Source organism: Diabrotica undecimpunctata, chromosome 10, assembly GCF_040954645.1.
Source record: "Diabrotica undecimpunctata isolate CICGRU chromosome 10, icDiaUnde3, whole genome shotgun sequence".
Lineage (NCBI taxonomy): Eukaryota > Metazoa > Arthropoda > Insecta > Coleoptera > Chrysomelidae > Diabrotica > Diabrotica undecimpunctata.
Genome location: NC_092812.1, coordinates 42,533,894 through 42,550,854, shown reverse-complemented (window position 1 = coordinate 42,550,854; position 16,961 = coordinate 42,533,894). Strand labels below are relative to the sequence as shown.

At 32.4% G+C, this 16,961-nt stretch overlaps 1 protein-coding gene across 5 annotated transcripts in view; it reads right to left on the bottom strand.

The window, feature by feature from the left end:
- Nucleotides 1-16,961, bottom strand: part of p120ctn (adherens junction protein p120) — a 63,851-nt gene that overhangs the window by 18,348 nt on the left and 28,542 nt on the right. The gene's annotated exons all lie outside the window — the stretch shown is intronic.

Sequence of the window (16,961 nt, the reverse complement as noted above, 5' to 3'; positions counted from 1 at the left end):
AAAATGGTTGTAAAGGCAGCATCATAAGAAAAGCATATTTTCTCAAAGGAATTCCGTATTCTACAATGCGCGACATTGTGAAAAGTAGTGTTAAAAAGAGAAAAAAACAAGATCGGATGTTGGAAAACGTAAACATCGTAATATCGTGACTGCTAAATGTTTTAAGTATTTAGTTTAGGAGGAATACGAAAAAAATGTAATAACAAGAATTGATATTATATACAGCAAGCTTGTTCCGATGGTAAGAACCTGCCATAAAACCACTTTACGCAGACAGCTGAAAAAAATAATGCAAAATCGTCGATAAACGAGTGGCTATTGTAGAAAGTAAGAGGATATTACTTTCGCGTTTACAATATTTAGAAAAAATTGAAGAATATCGAGACCAAAAGTGAACAATTTATTATTTAGACGAGACATGGTATGACAAGCATGATACCGCTAGCAAGGGTTGGACTGATGGTTCAGTACCTCCGAATAAAGGTTCTCGAATGATTATTGTGCACTGTGTATCTTCAAATGGTTGGGGGCCAAATGGATTAAAACTTTGTGGAAAAAATAGAAAAATGTAGTGTAGATTATTATCAGAATATGAATTTTAATATATTCGAAGAGTGGTTTAAGAATATATTACTTCCTAATATAACACTCAGCAGTGTGATAATTATGGAAAGTGCCAGCTATCACTCAAGACTTCTTTAAAAAAATTCCGAACAGTTCGTCTTCAAAACAGGAACAACATCTGGTAAGAAATCATGTTCGATTTATTCCATTAAATACATGTCTGAATTTTCTGGAAACAGTATATGTTCGATCCACAGACATAACCATTATTCCCGAATGTTCGACCGTAAACAAAGGTCAAATTCTGCATTCTGGAGAATTCGTTAATTTTCTATTGATAATTTTGTTGACATTTAGGCTTTTCAGATCAGAATAAACACTTAAATCAGTAAATATATATAAATTAAACATTTTAAACTAACATTATTATTATAACCCCACTTTATATTCCTAATTATTTAAAATGTCACTTGGAGAGTATGTATATCTGTCTGTCACTCACATGTATAGTTGGTTGCCTAGTCACATGGCTCACTTAAATATATCTACCACATTATAATTACTAAAATACAACTTTTTACAATTATTATATGCTAATTTCTTAAAAATGCCCTCACACAAATAATCCTTATAAAATTCTCCAGTATACAACTCATTAAAACAACCAAATACTTTTAATATCCAACATTATCCAGTATATAACCCGTAAATCAACCTTTTAAACACTATTTTTCTTTCTCCTATATTCTATTCATTTCAATATATATATATATATATATATATATATATATATATATATATATATATATATATATATATATATATACCATTGACGAGACGGGTGTTTCGACTGTTCAGAAGCCATCCAAATTTATAGCTAGAAAAGGAACTAAGCAAGTAGGATAAATTTCATCCCAGGAACGTGGAACTCTAGTAACACTATGTGTAGCCATTAATGCAGTGGGAAATACCGTACCCCCAATATTCGTCTTCCCACGATTACGTTTTCAAGACCACTTTATAAGAGATGGACCAGTTGGGTGTATAGGAACTGAAAATAAGTCTGGATGGATGCAAGATAATGAATTTCTTGTTTTTATGAAACATTTTGTTAAACACGTAAAGCCAAGTGAAGCTAATAAAGTGCTTGTATTGCTAGACAACCAATCGTCTCATATTTCGACATCTGATGAATTTTGCAGAGCTAATTTCATTACTCTACTTTCGTTTCCGCCGCACACTTCACATAGGCTTCAAACTTTAGATCGTGGGGTATATGGTCCGTTTAAGAAATATTTTAATAATGCTGGTGATCAGTGGATAAAAAATAATCCTGGAAAAAGAATGACTATATACGATTTGCCTTCAATTGTAAAAACATCACTTCCTTTGGCCACTACGCCTGTCAATATTCTTGCTGGTTTCTCCTGCACTGGTATTTGGCCTTTCAATCGAGAGATTTTCAACGATAGTGATTTTAATGCATCAACTGTAACTGATATATCTCTATATGAAGAAAACCAAAAGAAAAATAATCAACCAGAATCACCTACAGTTCAACACAACAGTCACTTGGAAAGTCAACCGGGTCTATCCACTACCTTGTCACCAAAAATACACACTACTCCATCACCCAAGCCTAATAATCCAGCAGTATTTATTTCGCCTCAAGATATTAAGCCATTGCCGAAAGTAGACCTAACCAAGCCCAAAAAAGGAGGAAGAATGAGACGAAAGACAGCTATTCTGACTGATACACCAGAGAAGATGTTGATTGAAGAAGAAAATTCGAAGAAAAGGGACACCATCAAGCGTAAAGTTCAGCTTGAACATAATCTAAAGAAAAAATCTTTGCCAGCGCCATCGAAGAAAAATATCAAAAAGAGAAGAGCACCCCTGAAAGCAACCGAAAAAGATTCTTCTGAGTCTTCCGATGAGGAATTTGTGCTTGGTATGCGGTGGTCCATATTCATCAAGCTCCGAAGATTGGTTACAATGTCGAGAATGTAAGCACTGGGCACATTTAAACTGTACAAACAAAAGCCCACTCTACATTTGCTTCAATTGTGAATCTGACAGTGATTAGTTTTTTCTCTGTAAAAATATGTTACCAGTTTGTTATTGTTTTTATTTCTAATGCTTACACATATCTATTATTTTCTGTCATTGTAATATGAAATATATTTTTTACTACTTCCTATTTAATTTATTTTTACTGTATACTATAGGTTAATATCTGTTACAATCAACACCAGCTCTGTTACTATTGACACCAATAAGGTGTCAATTGTAACCATGAGGTAACCTGACACAAAGGGTCATAATTTCATTTCTGTAATACTTAAGCAGCTTTTGAGCCAAAGATACTGTGTAATAGAGTCCCTAGTATAGGTTAGAATAAATTAAAAATTTAACAAAGCTCAACTTAGTAAAAAAAATCAATTTGTGACATTTGTTACAACCGACACCAGCCTCCCCTACTGGATACGATTGCAACAGAACATGGCCATACTGTTTTGAGGTAAAAAAATAAATTCGTAGGAAAAATATTTTTCCAAAATTTGACGCCAATGTGTTTGATTTCATTAGGTATGAACTATCACAACTACCGACTGGAAAAAAGCAGTAAACCATGTAGTTAATGTAGAAAATGAATACAGAAGACTAGGACAATTAGCTTCAAATAGTAAACAATTTATTATTGATCTGTTGGATAGTGACGATGATGAGAGCTCGTCTGCCGAAGAAATATTTTAGACAGCGTACGCTAATGTGGTGACTATGTCACTTAAAACCATTCGGATTTCATTATAAATTATTAACTTTTGTTTAAAACAATATTATTTTCTTATATGTAAAATACTTTACGCAGTTTTATAGATGTGACGTCATCGTTAAATGCTAATAGAAAATGCCGATGTATCACCTACTATGTTTTTCCGAAAGGGTGGCAGATTGATAATTTTTTGGCATTTCACTTTTAACCATTTAAAAAACAAAGAAATATAACGTTTTTTCCAAATTCAGATTTCTCTGCTCTCTGACTATATACATATTACACATGGTTACTTTATGATTTAATACTTACTTACTTGCTCAGTGCTCAGAAAAATCTTCGGAGGAATAAAGACGGCAGAGAATATTTGGAGAAGACGAACAAATAAAGAAATAATGAGGATGTACGGAAAAACCAGCAATTACGGCAAAAATACGAGCCAAAGAGCTAGATGGCTTGGTTACATTATACGAATGCCAGAGAATCGAAATGTAAAACAATACTGAAGGACGGGGAAATGGGACCGAAAAAAATGGAGGGAAATAACCAAGTTTTTAGAAGCCAGGAGCCTACAAGACCTGTAGCGCTGTTTATATATATATATATATATATATATATATATATATATACTTACTTATGATTAAATTTGTGTCAATGAAACAACCAATATCGTGATAAGTTCCTGGACAGCGGCTACTCAACATTTATACCGACACCTTTTTAGAAGGGGGATGAAATATGGAGGCAACTTATACTACATTAAATTTGACCCAATAGTAGTTTATGCAAAATTAACGATTGAACTCCAAAAATTTGAATTTTTCGCCATTTTTAATTTTTGAATAACTTTCGATTCTATGCAAAAAGAATTATATTGTAGCTCTTATAATTACAAATGGAATGAGACTTCCTAAGAATAATAAGGTCAATTGTAATATATTTATGTAAGAAGAAAAATAATTGCTTATAAGTTTTTCAGCCCCTTATTTATTGCGTTGACGTAGGGGCGACTTTTGCGTTATAAATTAATAATCTACAGCGCTTGCTATACAGTACACATATTTTTAACTCGTTGATTCTTATAGCTAAAGTCAAGATAAATATTAAAGAAAAAAGTTTTCTACGACCAATAGAAGTGGAGTTAGCTTAATTTGTTTAAAAAATCACAGTTGCTGTGTTTTAAATAAATTAAACAATTAAGAATTAAAATTAGTGCCATTTAATAGTTAAAGGCGTATATTTTATAAGGATATTATTTTTGTTTAAAAAAAACAGCTATTTATAGTCAAAAACCATGGTTAAAGTTAACTGTTTTTTCGAGTAGCCGAATCAGCTGGGTTTTAGCCGGTTCTCCTGTCGGCCCGGCGCACTTCAAATTCGCCCCGCTCGGAACAGTTTTTATCACATCTTCGTAAAATATGGACCAAATTCGCTCTTTTTTTATCTGGGGCAGCGAAATAATTTGTGAACATTGGCGATATTTTTTTTTGGCTGTGATTTACACTCTAGTGACTATTAACATTTCTTTTTAAATTAAATTTAACTTTTAATCATATTTATTTTACATAATATGATATATTTTAGACCATATTAGAGCATATTCGCGTACATTTTAGACCATATTTGCAACAACCACACTGTTTGTTGAACGCATATTCTAATATACATTTACATGGTATACCCTCTGACACCTCAGGAGGAACCATTTTTTCATTAGATGTGATCGATTCTAATCCGTTTTCACCCTTTTGCCAACGGATCCAGATTATTTTAGAGTCAAACTTGTATTTGATAATAAACTCTCAAACAATACTCATCCGCAGCATTTTCTGTTAGCGGGCAGATATAATCGACCAAAAAGAGGATCCGTTAGGAATTAGATCTCTATCTTTAAAAAAAGTTCTTGCCCTGCAAAATTTATAGGAATTTAAGAATTTTTTTAAACAATTGAACGTTTCTCGAAAAAAAAAAATTGACCGATCGGATCTTAGGAAGTCTCATTTGATTTGTAATTAAAAGAGCTATAATATAAAGCATTTTGCATAAAAAAAAGAATTTTTAGAAACGTTATTTAAAAAATTGAAAATGGCGAAAATTTCACATTTTATGATTTCAATCGTTAATTTTGCATAAACTATTGGGTCAAATTGAATTTAGCATAACTCAAATTAAAACTTGATTTGTGTACTTTTATACTATTGTGTTCATTCTACCCTAAAATATTGATCTGATAAAATAAAAATAATCAAAAAATACCGTTTTTTGCACCTTAAAGTGAAATTAAAAAGTATAACCAACCCTTTCAAAAATTTACTAATTACTGCTCAAAATCATTTATTTTTGTCTCTACAGCTTGGACTAGTGCGCCGGGCCGACAGGAGAACCAGCTAAAACCCAGCAGATTCGGCTACTCGAAAAAACAGTCAACTTTACTTAAGTTTTTGGCTATAAATAAAGGTTTTTTTAATAAAAATTATATCTTCATAAAATATAGGCATTTAATTGGCCTTTTTAATTGGTATAAACGCAGCAGCTCTGTTTTTTTTTTAATGAAGCTAACTCTACTTCTATTGGCTGTAGAAAACTTTTTTTTAATCTTTGTCTTGACTTCAGTTAGAAGAATAAATAAATTAAAACTTGCAAACGAGTTGATTATTTTTTAACTAAAAGTTTTACTACCTAACGGGAAGCGATAAGTTTTGCTTTAAAAGTTTATGTTTTTTTTTCTGATTACTTGTTTTTGTAAAGGTCCAATGGCACGAGATTTAAGTTACTATATCGGTACAAGCAAAAGTAGTGACAGACAATAAATGAATATAAAATTAATTATTTCGCAAATACATAACTATAAATGATTCTAAAACAGTACATTAAAAATATAGTATGGAGTTACCTTATATACATCAACTAGAAACTGGCCATTACGGTTTTAATTTTTATGAAAGTACTACTACCCCAAGCCTAAATGACTATTCCACTGTACGAGTATAAAAAGAACTATTGATATTCAATTTCGTCAAAGATTCTCCACAAATTATGAATTGGTTTTAACTAAAAAACTAAGCTATTAGGGTCTCTTCCTATGACCTTTTTGCCAGACAATAAAGTTGCAGTAAGAGAAGACAAACACAACGGAAACTGATTTACTGAAATTGATGGAAGAAAATATTATAATAAGTTGTTAAATAGGAAGGAAAATTGTGTACGATAGAATTGAATTATTTCTTGAATCTTACGGAAAATCGTCTTCTTGAGATCACACACTTACATTTATCTTGCAATTTAGGTTCAAATAATCGATTCGTAAGTCACTTGGAAGTCATTTTGATACCTAAATTCGAAACCACAATTATTTGTACACAGCTTATTGATTTCCTATTTAATTTTCTACAGAACGTAAATTTTAATACACTTCTCAACAATTGAAGTGGATATTATGAAAATGTGTATTTTATTTTTTGTTCATAAGGTCAAATGGAAAAATGGAGTGATATAAATAAAGATTTATTTTTACTTCGTATTTTTCATACAGATGAACCGAAAGAAAGAAATTCTTTAAGAAAAAAAAATAGAAAATAAACAAAAATTGTAAAATTAACAAACTAAAATTTCTATTCCTGCTCAATTTCTAATATCCCGAGAAGAAAAATTAATAGTGTGTGGATCCACCTCTGTGTCGCCTTAGTGTTTTAACTCTATTTGGAAAACCTCTTATTAAATTATTGATGAACTGCTGCGGTATACGTTCCCAAATCACGCGTAATGTATTGGCCAACCGATCTAAGGTTTGTAGCAGTTAAAGGAGCCTGTTTTGTTGCCTAGACAGTTCGGCCCAAACATGTTCAATGCAATTCATATCAGGTGAACACGGTGGCCACTCCATTCTTGTAATGCCATGAGCTTCTATACACACGTTGACAATTCTCCCACGGTGAGAGCGAGCATTATCATCAATCAGAACAAATTGTTCGCCTATTGCACCAAAAAATGGAACAACTATTGGTACCATGACTCTGTCTCGATATCGTGTAGCAGTCATTGTCTCATTAATTAAGACGACTTAGTCCGTGCGACCGTCAAAACATATGCCTCCCCACACGCAAACGGATCCACCTCCAAAAAGAGTGGTTGGGACTCTCAGATTTTCATTGTAACGCTGACCTCTTTCCCTTCACACCAATATTCGGTCATTATTCGTATACAAACGAAATCTGGACTCGTCAGTAAAGAGACAATTCCTCCAATTTTCGAAATTCCACTGATAATGTTCCATCGCCCAGCGATATCTGCATGCACGCTGCTCCCTAGTTAGTCCTGGATGGGTAGCGCGCCGTCTAGCCCTTAAATTGGATGCATGTAACCGTCTTCTGACAGTTTTACTGGAAATCGCTTGTCCAGTAGCATGCCTGAAGATACTGTTAATTCTGAAAGCCGTCAATGTTGGGTTTCTTCTTGCCATCAGAACTACAAAACGGTCTTGCCGACAAGTTGTAGATCGTTCTCTTCCTCCTCCATGCCTGTATGTTGCACATCCAGTTGCTACATACCGATTCTATGCACGACTTATCACACTTTATGACACATTTAGCCTCATAGCTACCTCTTGTTGAGTTATGCCTTGTTGGATCCAACGAACTAATTACTCGAGCTGCACTAGTTCTAAACGTCTTTGTGGCATAATGTTTTTGTGATAAATAGATTGCTTGACTTATTGACAACTGGTAAAGCCAATACAAGCACTTTTATACGAATGATATATTCATGTTTCGAACAACATGTCTCTCTTTGTACGAGATAAGGGCCGATAAGAATAGGGAGAAAAAAACCACATGCAAAAAATATTGGCAATTAAGATAGCATACAGAGTATAGTACAGGCAATTATTTTAAAAATAGTTTTATATGTTAATTTTAGGAATTTTAAAATTATCCACTTCAATTGTTGAGTAGTGTATGTAAAAGATTTAAAGCATTCACAATAGTGAGGACGTAAAGGTTTGCATAAATTCAACATTTTTATAACTAAAAATATTTTGACTGGTGTCATTTTGAAATCCACGGACTGGTCGATTTCTATTTTGGATTGCGCATGGACTTGTATAATTCGAAACACTGATGACGTCACCATTTTCATGTACCTGACGTGATCGATGTTTTTTCAAATTGAACGATAATATTCTTTTTTTTGTTTTTGAATGTTGCTTTAAAAAACGATTTCAAAAATATAAGACATTTCTAAAATCATCAGTTCGTGAATTAGAGAAAAATGTTTATTACAATTTTTTTTTTATTTTGAGTAACACAATACATCTTACAATTAAATTAAATATTGAAACTGCATGCCGTTTACTTCCTGACAATAACCAAGGCGGTATTGAAATTCTTTTAAAACTTTATTTAATGTTTCTGGGAGAATGAGTCTTACCTCATTTCGAATTGAGAAAATAAACTCACAGATATTGAAAGTGCTCCAAAAAACTCGAAAAAGAAAATAGATGGATAAAAAGAAAACAGACAATGCAAACGTAGAGGAAAATAAATCAAGGTATATTCAGAATAATAAGAAAAATACAAAAAAAAATAAAGAGAATTAGAAAAATGACAAAAAACATTGGAACATGGAACGTGAGCTGGACGCTGCTGAGAAAACAGGAAAAATGGAAGAACTAGCGACACAGTTAAAACAATACAAAATAGATATTGCAGGAATCCAGGAAACCAGATATGGGAACATGGAAAACTCGAAAAGGAAAATTATAAAGTATGGTATGCAGGCGAAGAAAAACAGAGATATGGAGGAACGGCTTTTATGGTGATAGGAGAAATGAGACATAAAGTTATGGAATTTAAACCCATAAGTAACAGAATATCATATATAAGAGTAAACAGCAAACCGAACAAGTTGTCCATAATAAATGCCCATGCACAGCCAATAGATGCATACAGTTTCGAAGCGGTTGAAACATTAAAATATTTGGGAGCACTAGTCAACAGAGGGAATGAAAATCTACAAAAAAATGAAAATCTACAAAACGACCATAAGACCAATAGTAGTATATGCTGCAGAAACATTTACATTAACAGCAACAGAAGAAGAGCAATTGAAAGTTTTTTTAAGAGGAAAATTATTAGAAAAATACTGGGACCAAAGAGGAAAAACGAAGAGGATACAAGACAATGGATGAATCACGAAATACAAGAATGGATGGGTCAAGAAAAAATAGTTAGAGGAATAAAAGCACAAAAAATTAGATAGTATGAACACATATTGAGAAGGGAGAAGAGCAATCTGTTAAGAGTAATAACGAAATGGATACCACCAGGTAAAAGAACCAGAGGCAGACCTAAACTGAGATGGAGACAACAAGTGGAAGAAGACTTAAGGAGTATGAAAATTAGAAATATCGAAACGACAATCAAAGAGAGAGAAGAATTGAGAAAAGTAGTGGAAACAGGCAACTCACAACAGACACTGTAAAACCAAACCCGGAATAGGATAATCCCCACATAAAAAGGATCTTTTTTATGTGGGGACCCCCACATTTTTATATGAACCCCAAATGTAAAAATCAAGAGGGGCTAAACAGGAGATCTTCCTGGCAACTCTAAACTTTTTCGCCTACCTACCCACCTGTTGGGAAAAACAGTATTTAAATAATCACGCACTATCATCACATAATGGGGTGGTGCGCCATACTGTTAAAACCATATCAAATTATTAGGTATATTTGGATTTTGGTTATCTAGATATAGCGCGACAATTGTAGGAATAATATTGTTTTGAAACATTTCTAAATATTTTTCCGCAGTCAACGTTCCTTCAACAAAAAAATGGCTCCAAAATATTGTTGCCAATAATTCCTGTCCAAACATTAACTTTTTCCGGATATTGCGTATGCGCTTCGCATCATTCAATGAGGATTAGTATCTGACTAATACCTACAGTTTTGCCTATAAACAGTACCATTTAAGTAAAATGTTGCTTCGTCTGAAAACACATGTTTTACAAATTGTGGGTCATTATTACATCGCTCCATCATCATTTCGCAAAACTCCGTCTTTCGATCATAATTGTCCTCGTTGAGCTCCCGAACTAAATTAACTTTGTATGGGTGCCACTTTTTTTTTTCAAATATTTCAAAACCGTAGATTTGCATAGTGAGTTTTCCGCTGCATTTTTTTTTACTGGACTGTTGTGGATATTCTTGCACAGTTAATAATAAATTCAACTGCTTATTATTACCAATTGCAGGACTACTTTTATAAGTATATCTTACATGACCGAGATCTCTAAATTTCTGTTCTATTCTGCTTACGGTTAATTAATTAATATAACGATCTGAATACTTAGCATTCCATAATTCACAAACTTGTTCTTGTGTCCGAGACTTGTCACCACATATATACAGGATTTTTCAATTCATTCTTCTCACTTATATATATATATATATATATATATATATATATATATATATATATATATATATATATATATATATATATATATATATATACCCGGTATTTAGGCGGCACACGCCCTTCCAGTAGGGATCTATGGAGGAGTATCACCAAGCCGCAAGCCCTTATCTCTTGCCGTACTGCTCCACCATAGGCCGATCAGATACCAGCATATTCTAGACTAAGCCGCAGATTCATTTAGAATTTTAAACTACTGCGTTAGCCTTCTTGTTTTCTGTACACCGAGCTGGGGATTGAACTGACATCTCTCGCAGTGAAGCGAAGGAGAAGCCAGCCGCCCAGCCCGCTTGGCTATCCGATCCACATTCTTCGATCGACATTCTTCTCACTTAAACGTACGATTATTTGTAAAGATTACAATAAGGTAGTTAAAAATACATTAATGAATTATTTGACACTATTATTGTAAACAAAACGCATAGATATAAAAAAAAATAAAAGAAAAACATCCACAAACACATGTTTTTTAACATTTTAGTTTAAAAATTTGTGATATAATTTGTTTTTAATTAGTGTCTTCATTTTTAAAAATGGCCTTTAACACTTCCACTGCTGATGTCACGCATGCGTGACTTTAAGTTATTTTGCCAGGTCTGACGACATACTTGCGTGACATCTGACCAGTTAAATTTAACAGAGCATTTTAAATACAGTGTATGCAGCAGATAGTTCACATCTAATAAACTAAGTGAAAGTGAGATGTTAGCTTTGTTATATGAATCTACTGACGAGGAGGAAAGAAGAGATATTCCTTTCTAAACATATAAGAGAAAAATCAAGAATTACAAAGTGGAAGCCAGTTTCACGATAAGAAATGTTAAAATTTGTTGCACTATTGATTCACACTGGAACCATCAAATTAAATAGACTTAATGATTACTGGAAATCTCATCCATTATTTGATTTAAAATGTTGTTCGGAGCATATAAGTAGGGATCGTTTCCTTATCATTATGAGGTGCTTACATTTTGCTAGAAACCCAGCCAGTGGAGAAGAAGTTCAAGAATGATTGTACAAAGTACGACCTATAATAACGTTCTTCAATAATAAAATGTCTGCTGTTTATTATCCTGGAAAACATGGTGGGTGTCGATCGGCAAGACCAACTAAACTCTTACTACCCTGTGAAAGAAAATCATTAAGCTGGTACAAGAAGTTGGGCATACATTACATACACTTGATGCTAATGAATTCGTATTTGCTACATAAACCATTTGTTTTACGTCCGATGAGCCTTTATGACTACCGACTGTCAGTTTTGGAACAACTATTAAACATTGGGATGAATAACAAGCTGAGGCCGACAATTAAAACAGTCCATATTATTACCAAAATTTTGGCCAAGGACAAACACTAAGAAAGCGATGTAGAGTGTGCTCTGGCAAGAAAATCCGTAAAATGATGCTTTACCACTGCCAACAATGTACAAAAGAGCCCGGATTATACGTCGAATGTTTTAACCATTACCATCAATAGTGCAACATTTTGTGTTATACATATAAACAAATTACGTAGTTATGTATGTTATGAATTTGAAGTTTTTTTTATTGTTTATCTAGTGTTTAAGTTTTTATTACTTTTTGTTTTGTTTTTACTTAGTTTTCTTAAAATTGTCTTCAATAAAATTTTAAAGTAGTAAAAAATATATTGACACGCATGCGTGTCAGTCAGCACATCGCAAAAAATTTATACCTAGGTGCGCCCGACACGCATGCGTGACATTGATAAAAAACAACTAAACTCTCTATATATGGGCTTCAGTTTAGTACTAAAGCAATTATAAAGCCCAAAATATTAAAATTTTTAGAAAAAAAATGCCGCACCCGGCAACTCGTCTATCATATAAGTCAGCAGCGAAAGTGTTAAAGCAGAATTCAAAAATGAAAAAGGAATATTATCGTTCCATTTAAAAAAACATCGATGATGTCATTCATGTACATGAAAATGGTGTTGTCATCAGTATTTCGAATTATACAAGCCGAGGCAATCCAAAATATAAATCGACCTGTCTGAGGATTTCGTCAAAATATCAAGACGAAGAGCTCGTGTTCGTTCGGAAAAACATTTCTTCACTTTCATGAGATATCTCAAAATAAGGTTCAAGACGTGAACAGGCGAAAAGTTGTTCAAATTTTTTTTAAACAAATTGTAACAATCAATTTTTTCGGTCAGGACAAATTTTTTTCCAATTTTTTGGATCATTCTGAACGTAGGTCCATTATAATTTTTCTGTAAACTTGATCGTTTTCGAGATATAAATAATTTAAAACTGAGAAAATGCCAAATTACGACTTTTAAGGCTCAAAAACAAAGGTAAAAACATTATTTTTAAATTCACCAAGAGCCTAAATTCAAGTTCTATCATTTTTCGATAAGTATTTTGGTCCTATTTCATTTTAAAACATTTTTTTAATGCTCTTATAATAGGACCGGCGCTCGGGCTGCGGCATGTATAACAGAGAAACAAGAGCGCCCGCCCTGCCATACGCGCTTCATTATCAATTTAAAAAACAATAGTTTAATAGTTTATTATGCACCAAGGGTGATGATAATGATTACGCCCGGAGAGCAACATAATCTAGCCAGAGGGCCTTTGGCCCGAGGGATGCATGTTGCTCGATGAGCGTAATCATCCGGTAACACCAGTGGTACATACAAGATTTTATTTTTCACTTCACATAATATAAAAACTAAAATTGAGACGTTTTTACTTTTTATTTTACTGCCCGTACAAAATATATATATGCATATTTTATATCTACCACTGGTGTTACCCGATGATTATGCCCATCGAGCAACATCTGTTTGGACAGAGGCCCTCTAGCTGGATTATGTTGCTCTCCGAGCGTAATCATCTTCATAACACCTTTGGTGCATAAATAACTATAAAACCGTTGTTTTTTAACTAATAATGAAGCGCGTATGGGAGGGCAGGCGCTTATTTGTACAATGAGAATTACAACCAGCCAAAATGTGTGCCCTATAGTCGGACAATTTTCAATTAAAGGTGACTAATCTACAAATTGAACTAAACGGTAGCGGGAACCATGTAAAATGTCAGCAGTAAATTCTTACCGGGTCATTTTTATTGTGTATGCTTCGCCCATGTAAATAAGTGAAAAAGTAAGGTAAGTCTCATAAAATTTGCCCCCGCAACAATATAAATTGGTGCCATTCACTAGTGTATAGTAAGACAAGTTAATTGAATAGTTTGAAAGATCGGTAAACTTATCAATATTCTGCTGGTCTATATATATATATATATATATATATATATATATATATATATATATATATATATATATATATATATATATATATACATACGTTCTTAGAAAGAATGGGAATGAGAGAAATATGATATTTTAGTTTATTTGTTCCACACTTTATATGTGCATAGGCGTAGTGTGTTCTATTTCTTGGGAATATATTTATTAAATACCTAGACTTTATTATTAACTTTAAAATAGTTTTGAAGTAAGTAACCATTAACGGCCGCTCAATATACAAAGAGAAATTTGACAATTAATTTATTAGATTGGATTAAAAACACATAAATTAAGACTAATTTACAACCAAAAAGATTTTTTTTTCTCATTTTCAAGGAAAACAGTACAATTTTTAATAAAGGAACATATCGTATCTTAAATGTAAATTCAATTTTAAGGGGAAAATTTTCGAAACATTCGGGGTGTAGATGCATTCTACACCTTTTCTTTTGCACATCCTACATTCTTGCACTATCGTCTCTTTTTGTAATGTGGCCAATATTGTCGAATCTGGTTTCATCTGGTTAAAGCAAATTTAGATTGACGTCCATGTACATCAGTTTGACACTGATGTAGCGGTTTCTTCACTATTATAAATTATAAATATAAATCTATGTCGGCGCATGCTTTCTCTTATAATGTGCACTTCTTTATCCTCATCCTTTGACCAATGCATATCAACTTGAAGCAGAGTGTGAACCAAATAATATACATATGCTAATAATTTTTTTTAAATCTATGTTATTCATTTCAACATCGTGACGGTTATTCTGCGATACATAAATATTTGTAAAATATAGAATGCTCTCAATTACTTTTTTATCAAAAAAGAGTGAAAAAACTTCAATATATGACTTGCTTTCATGGTTGGCTTTTATATTGTCTAAATATCAATCAGACTGATGTTGAATTACTACTGAGCACGAAGGAGTATCTGTTGTTACAACTTCAGACAAATTTGGATTTACTATTTTTGCCTGGTTTTTTCTTTGGGCGTTTTATCTGTGGTTCAGAGGAATATCATAATCAGAATCGTCAAAATTCCCAATCCCTTGTATTTCATATGTACCTGCAATATCCGATTTTATTGATTCTTCACAAATAATATTATCATCAATGTCTTCTACATCAGAAACTTTCTAATCTAATCATGGCGGCAAATAAACCACATTAAGTGAGTCAGCATTTTCACCATCTTCTTCTTCAGAGTCTTCTTCTAACAAAGCTATTAACTCTTTAGTAGTTAGTGCCATCTTCATTTCATATTTCGAGAATTTACTGAAATAAACAAATGCACTATATACACGCATTCACATGATAATAGTTTAGCTTACTTCATTTTAATTTATATGAAATTCATAATATATTTTTATATTTATATAAACAAATAAACACACGGACACTTTCAAATTAAGTTTAAAACAACAAATATAACGTTTACAGCACACAGCAATTCTATAAATAGAGAATGATGTGTAATGACGAGATCGTATGTTAAAATTTCAGATTGTTTAGCCTAATGAAAAAATAAGTATTTTCCAAAGTTTTCTGTTTTTTGAAGTTCTGTATTAGATACTCTCTAATAAGAATAAAATTTTACTTTAATTTGTTAGACAACTATAAGATACCTGTCAAAAGACACATGATAATTTAATAATTATATCGGTCTTAGATTTAATTTTTACGTAATTACTTATGTGTTTAAATAAATAATTAATTTTTTTTGGTACGCCTCTGCAAAATTGATAAGTGGAATATGTTTTCGTTGAAAAGTTATCGTTAAGAGCTTCGTTAAGTGCGATGTTGCCAAGTAATCACCTTCAATTAAAAATTGTTTTAGTATAGATCTTATTTATCTCTCTTATACACGCTGCAGCCAAAGCGCCGGTCCTGTCATAAGTGCTTCCTTAACGATTAAAAAACAATGTGTTAAAATGAAATAGGCCCAAAATACTTATCGGGAAATGATAGGGCAAGGTTTGAACTTGAGTTTAGATCCTTGGCGAATTTAAAAATAATTGAATTTATAACTCGAAAATGATCAAGTTTACAGAAAAATTACAAGTAACCTATTTTGTTCAGAATGGCCGAAAAAATTATAAAAAAATTTGTCTTGGTCGAAAACATTATTGTTACAATTTGTTTAAAAAAAAAGAAAAAAACAACTTTTCGCCTGGGCGACCTCTTGTACCTTATTTTGGGGTATCTCATGAAACAAATTATGCAAAAAAATCTCATGGGAATATTTTTCCGAACGAACACGAACTTTTCGCCTTGTCTATTACGTCCTCACTATTATATAATATGTTTTGCTGTTGATGAATCACAGACTTCGGCATTGGACATTAACAGTGACGAATCAGAAAATTTATAGGTCGCATTTGAAGATTATTAGTCGGCGGCGATAACCGCCTCGTTTGTAACAACTAATAAAAATATTAATAGAGTACGATTGGTGAATCAGTCGATAAGTACCTCATATAACCGCCCAGCTAATAGATTTTTGCACTCGGGTACTGCCAAATGCATGGTATAAAAGTATGCCAACTATATTTGCATATATTTTTGAAGGAATCTAATAATCAAATGGCTATTTTTATTTCACTTGTTAATAAATAGTAGTATTAATATAATAATTAATATATTATAATTAATAGTAGTTTTGCAAAAAATTGTGAAATAAGCCGATTTTGGTTTTATTTGATCTTTTTACTAAAAAGCAACTTAGAAAAAAGACTCACATTAATTGTTTAAGTAAAATAGAAGAGAACTGGATAATTGAGAAAGGAAATCAACAAGATTATATCTAATATAGTATGTCAGGACAAAGAAACTGACTTAAAAGTAAAAAATAGAAATGCATAATGCAATCGA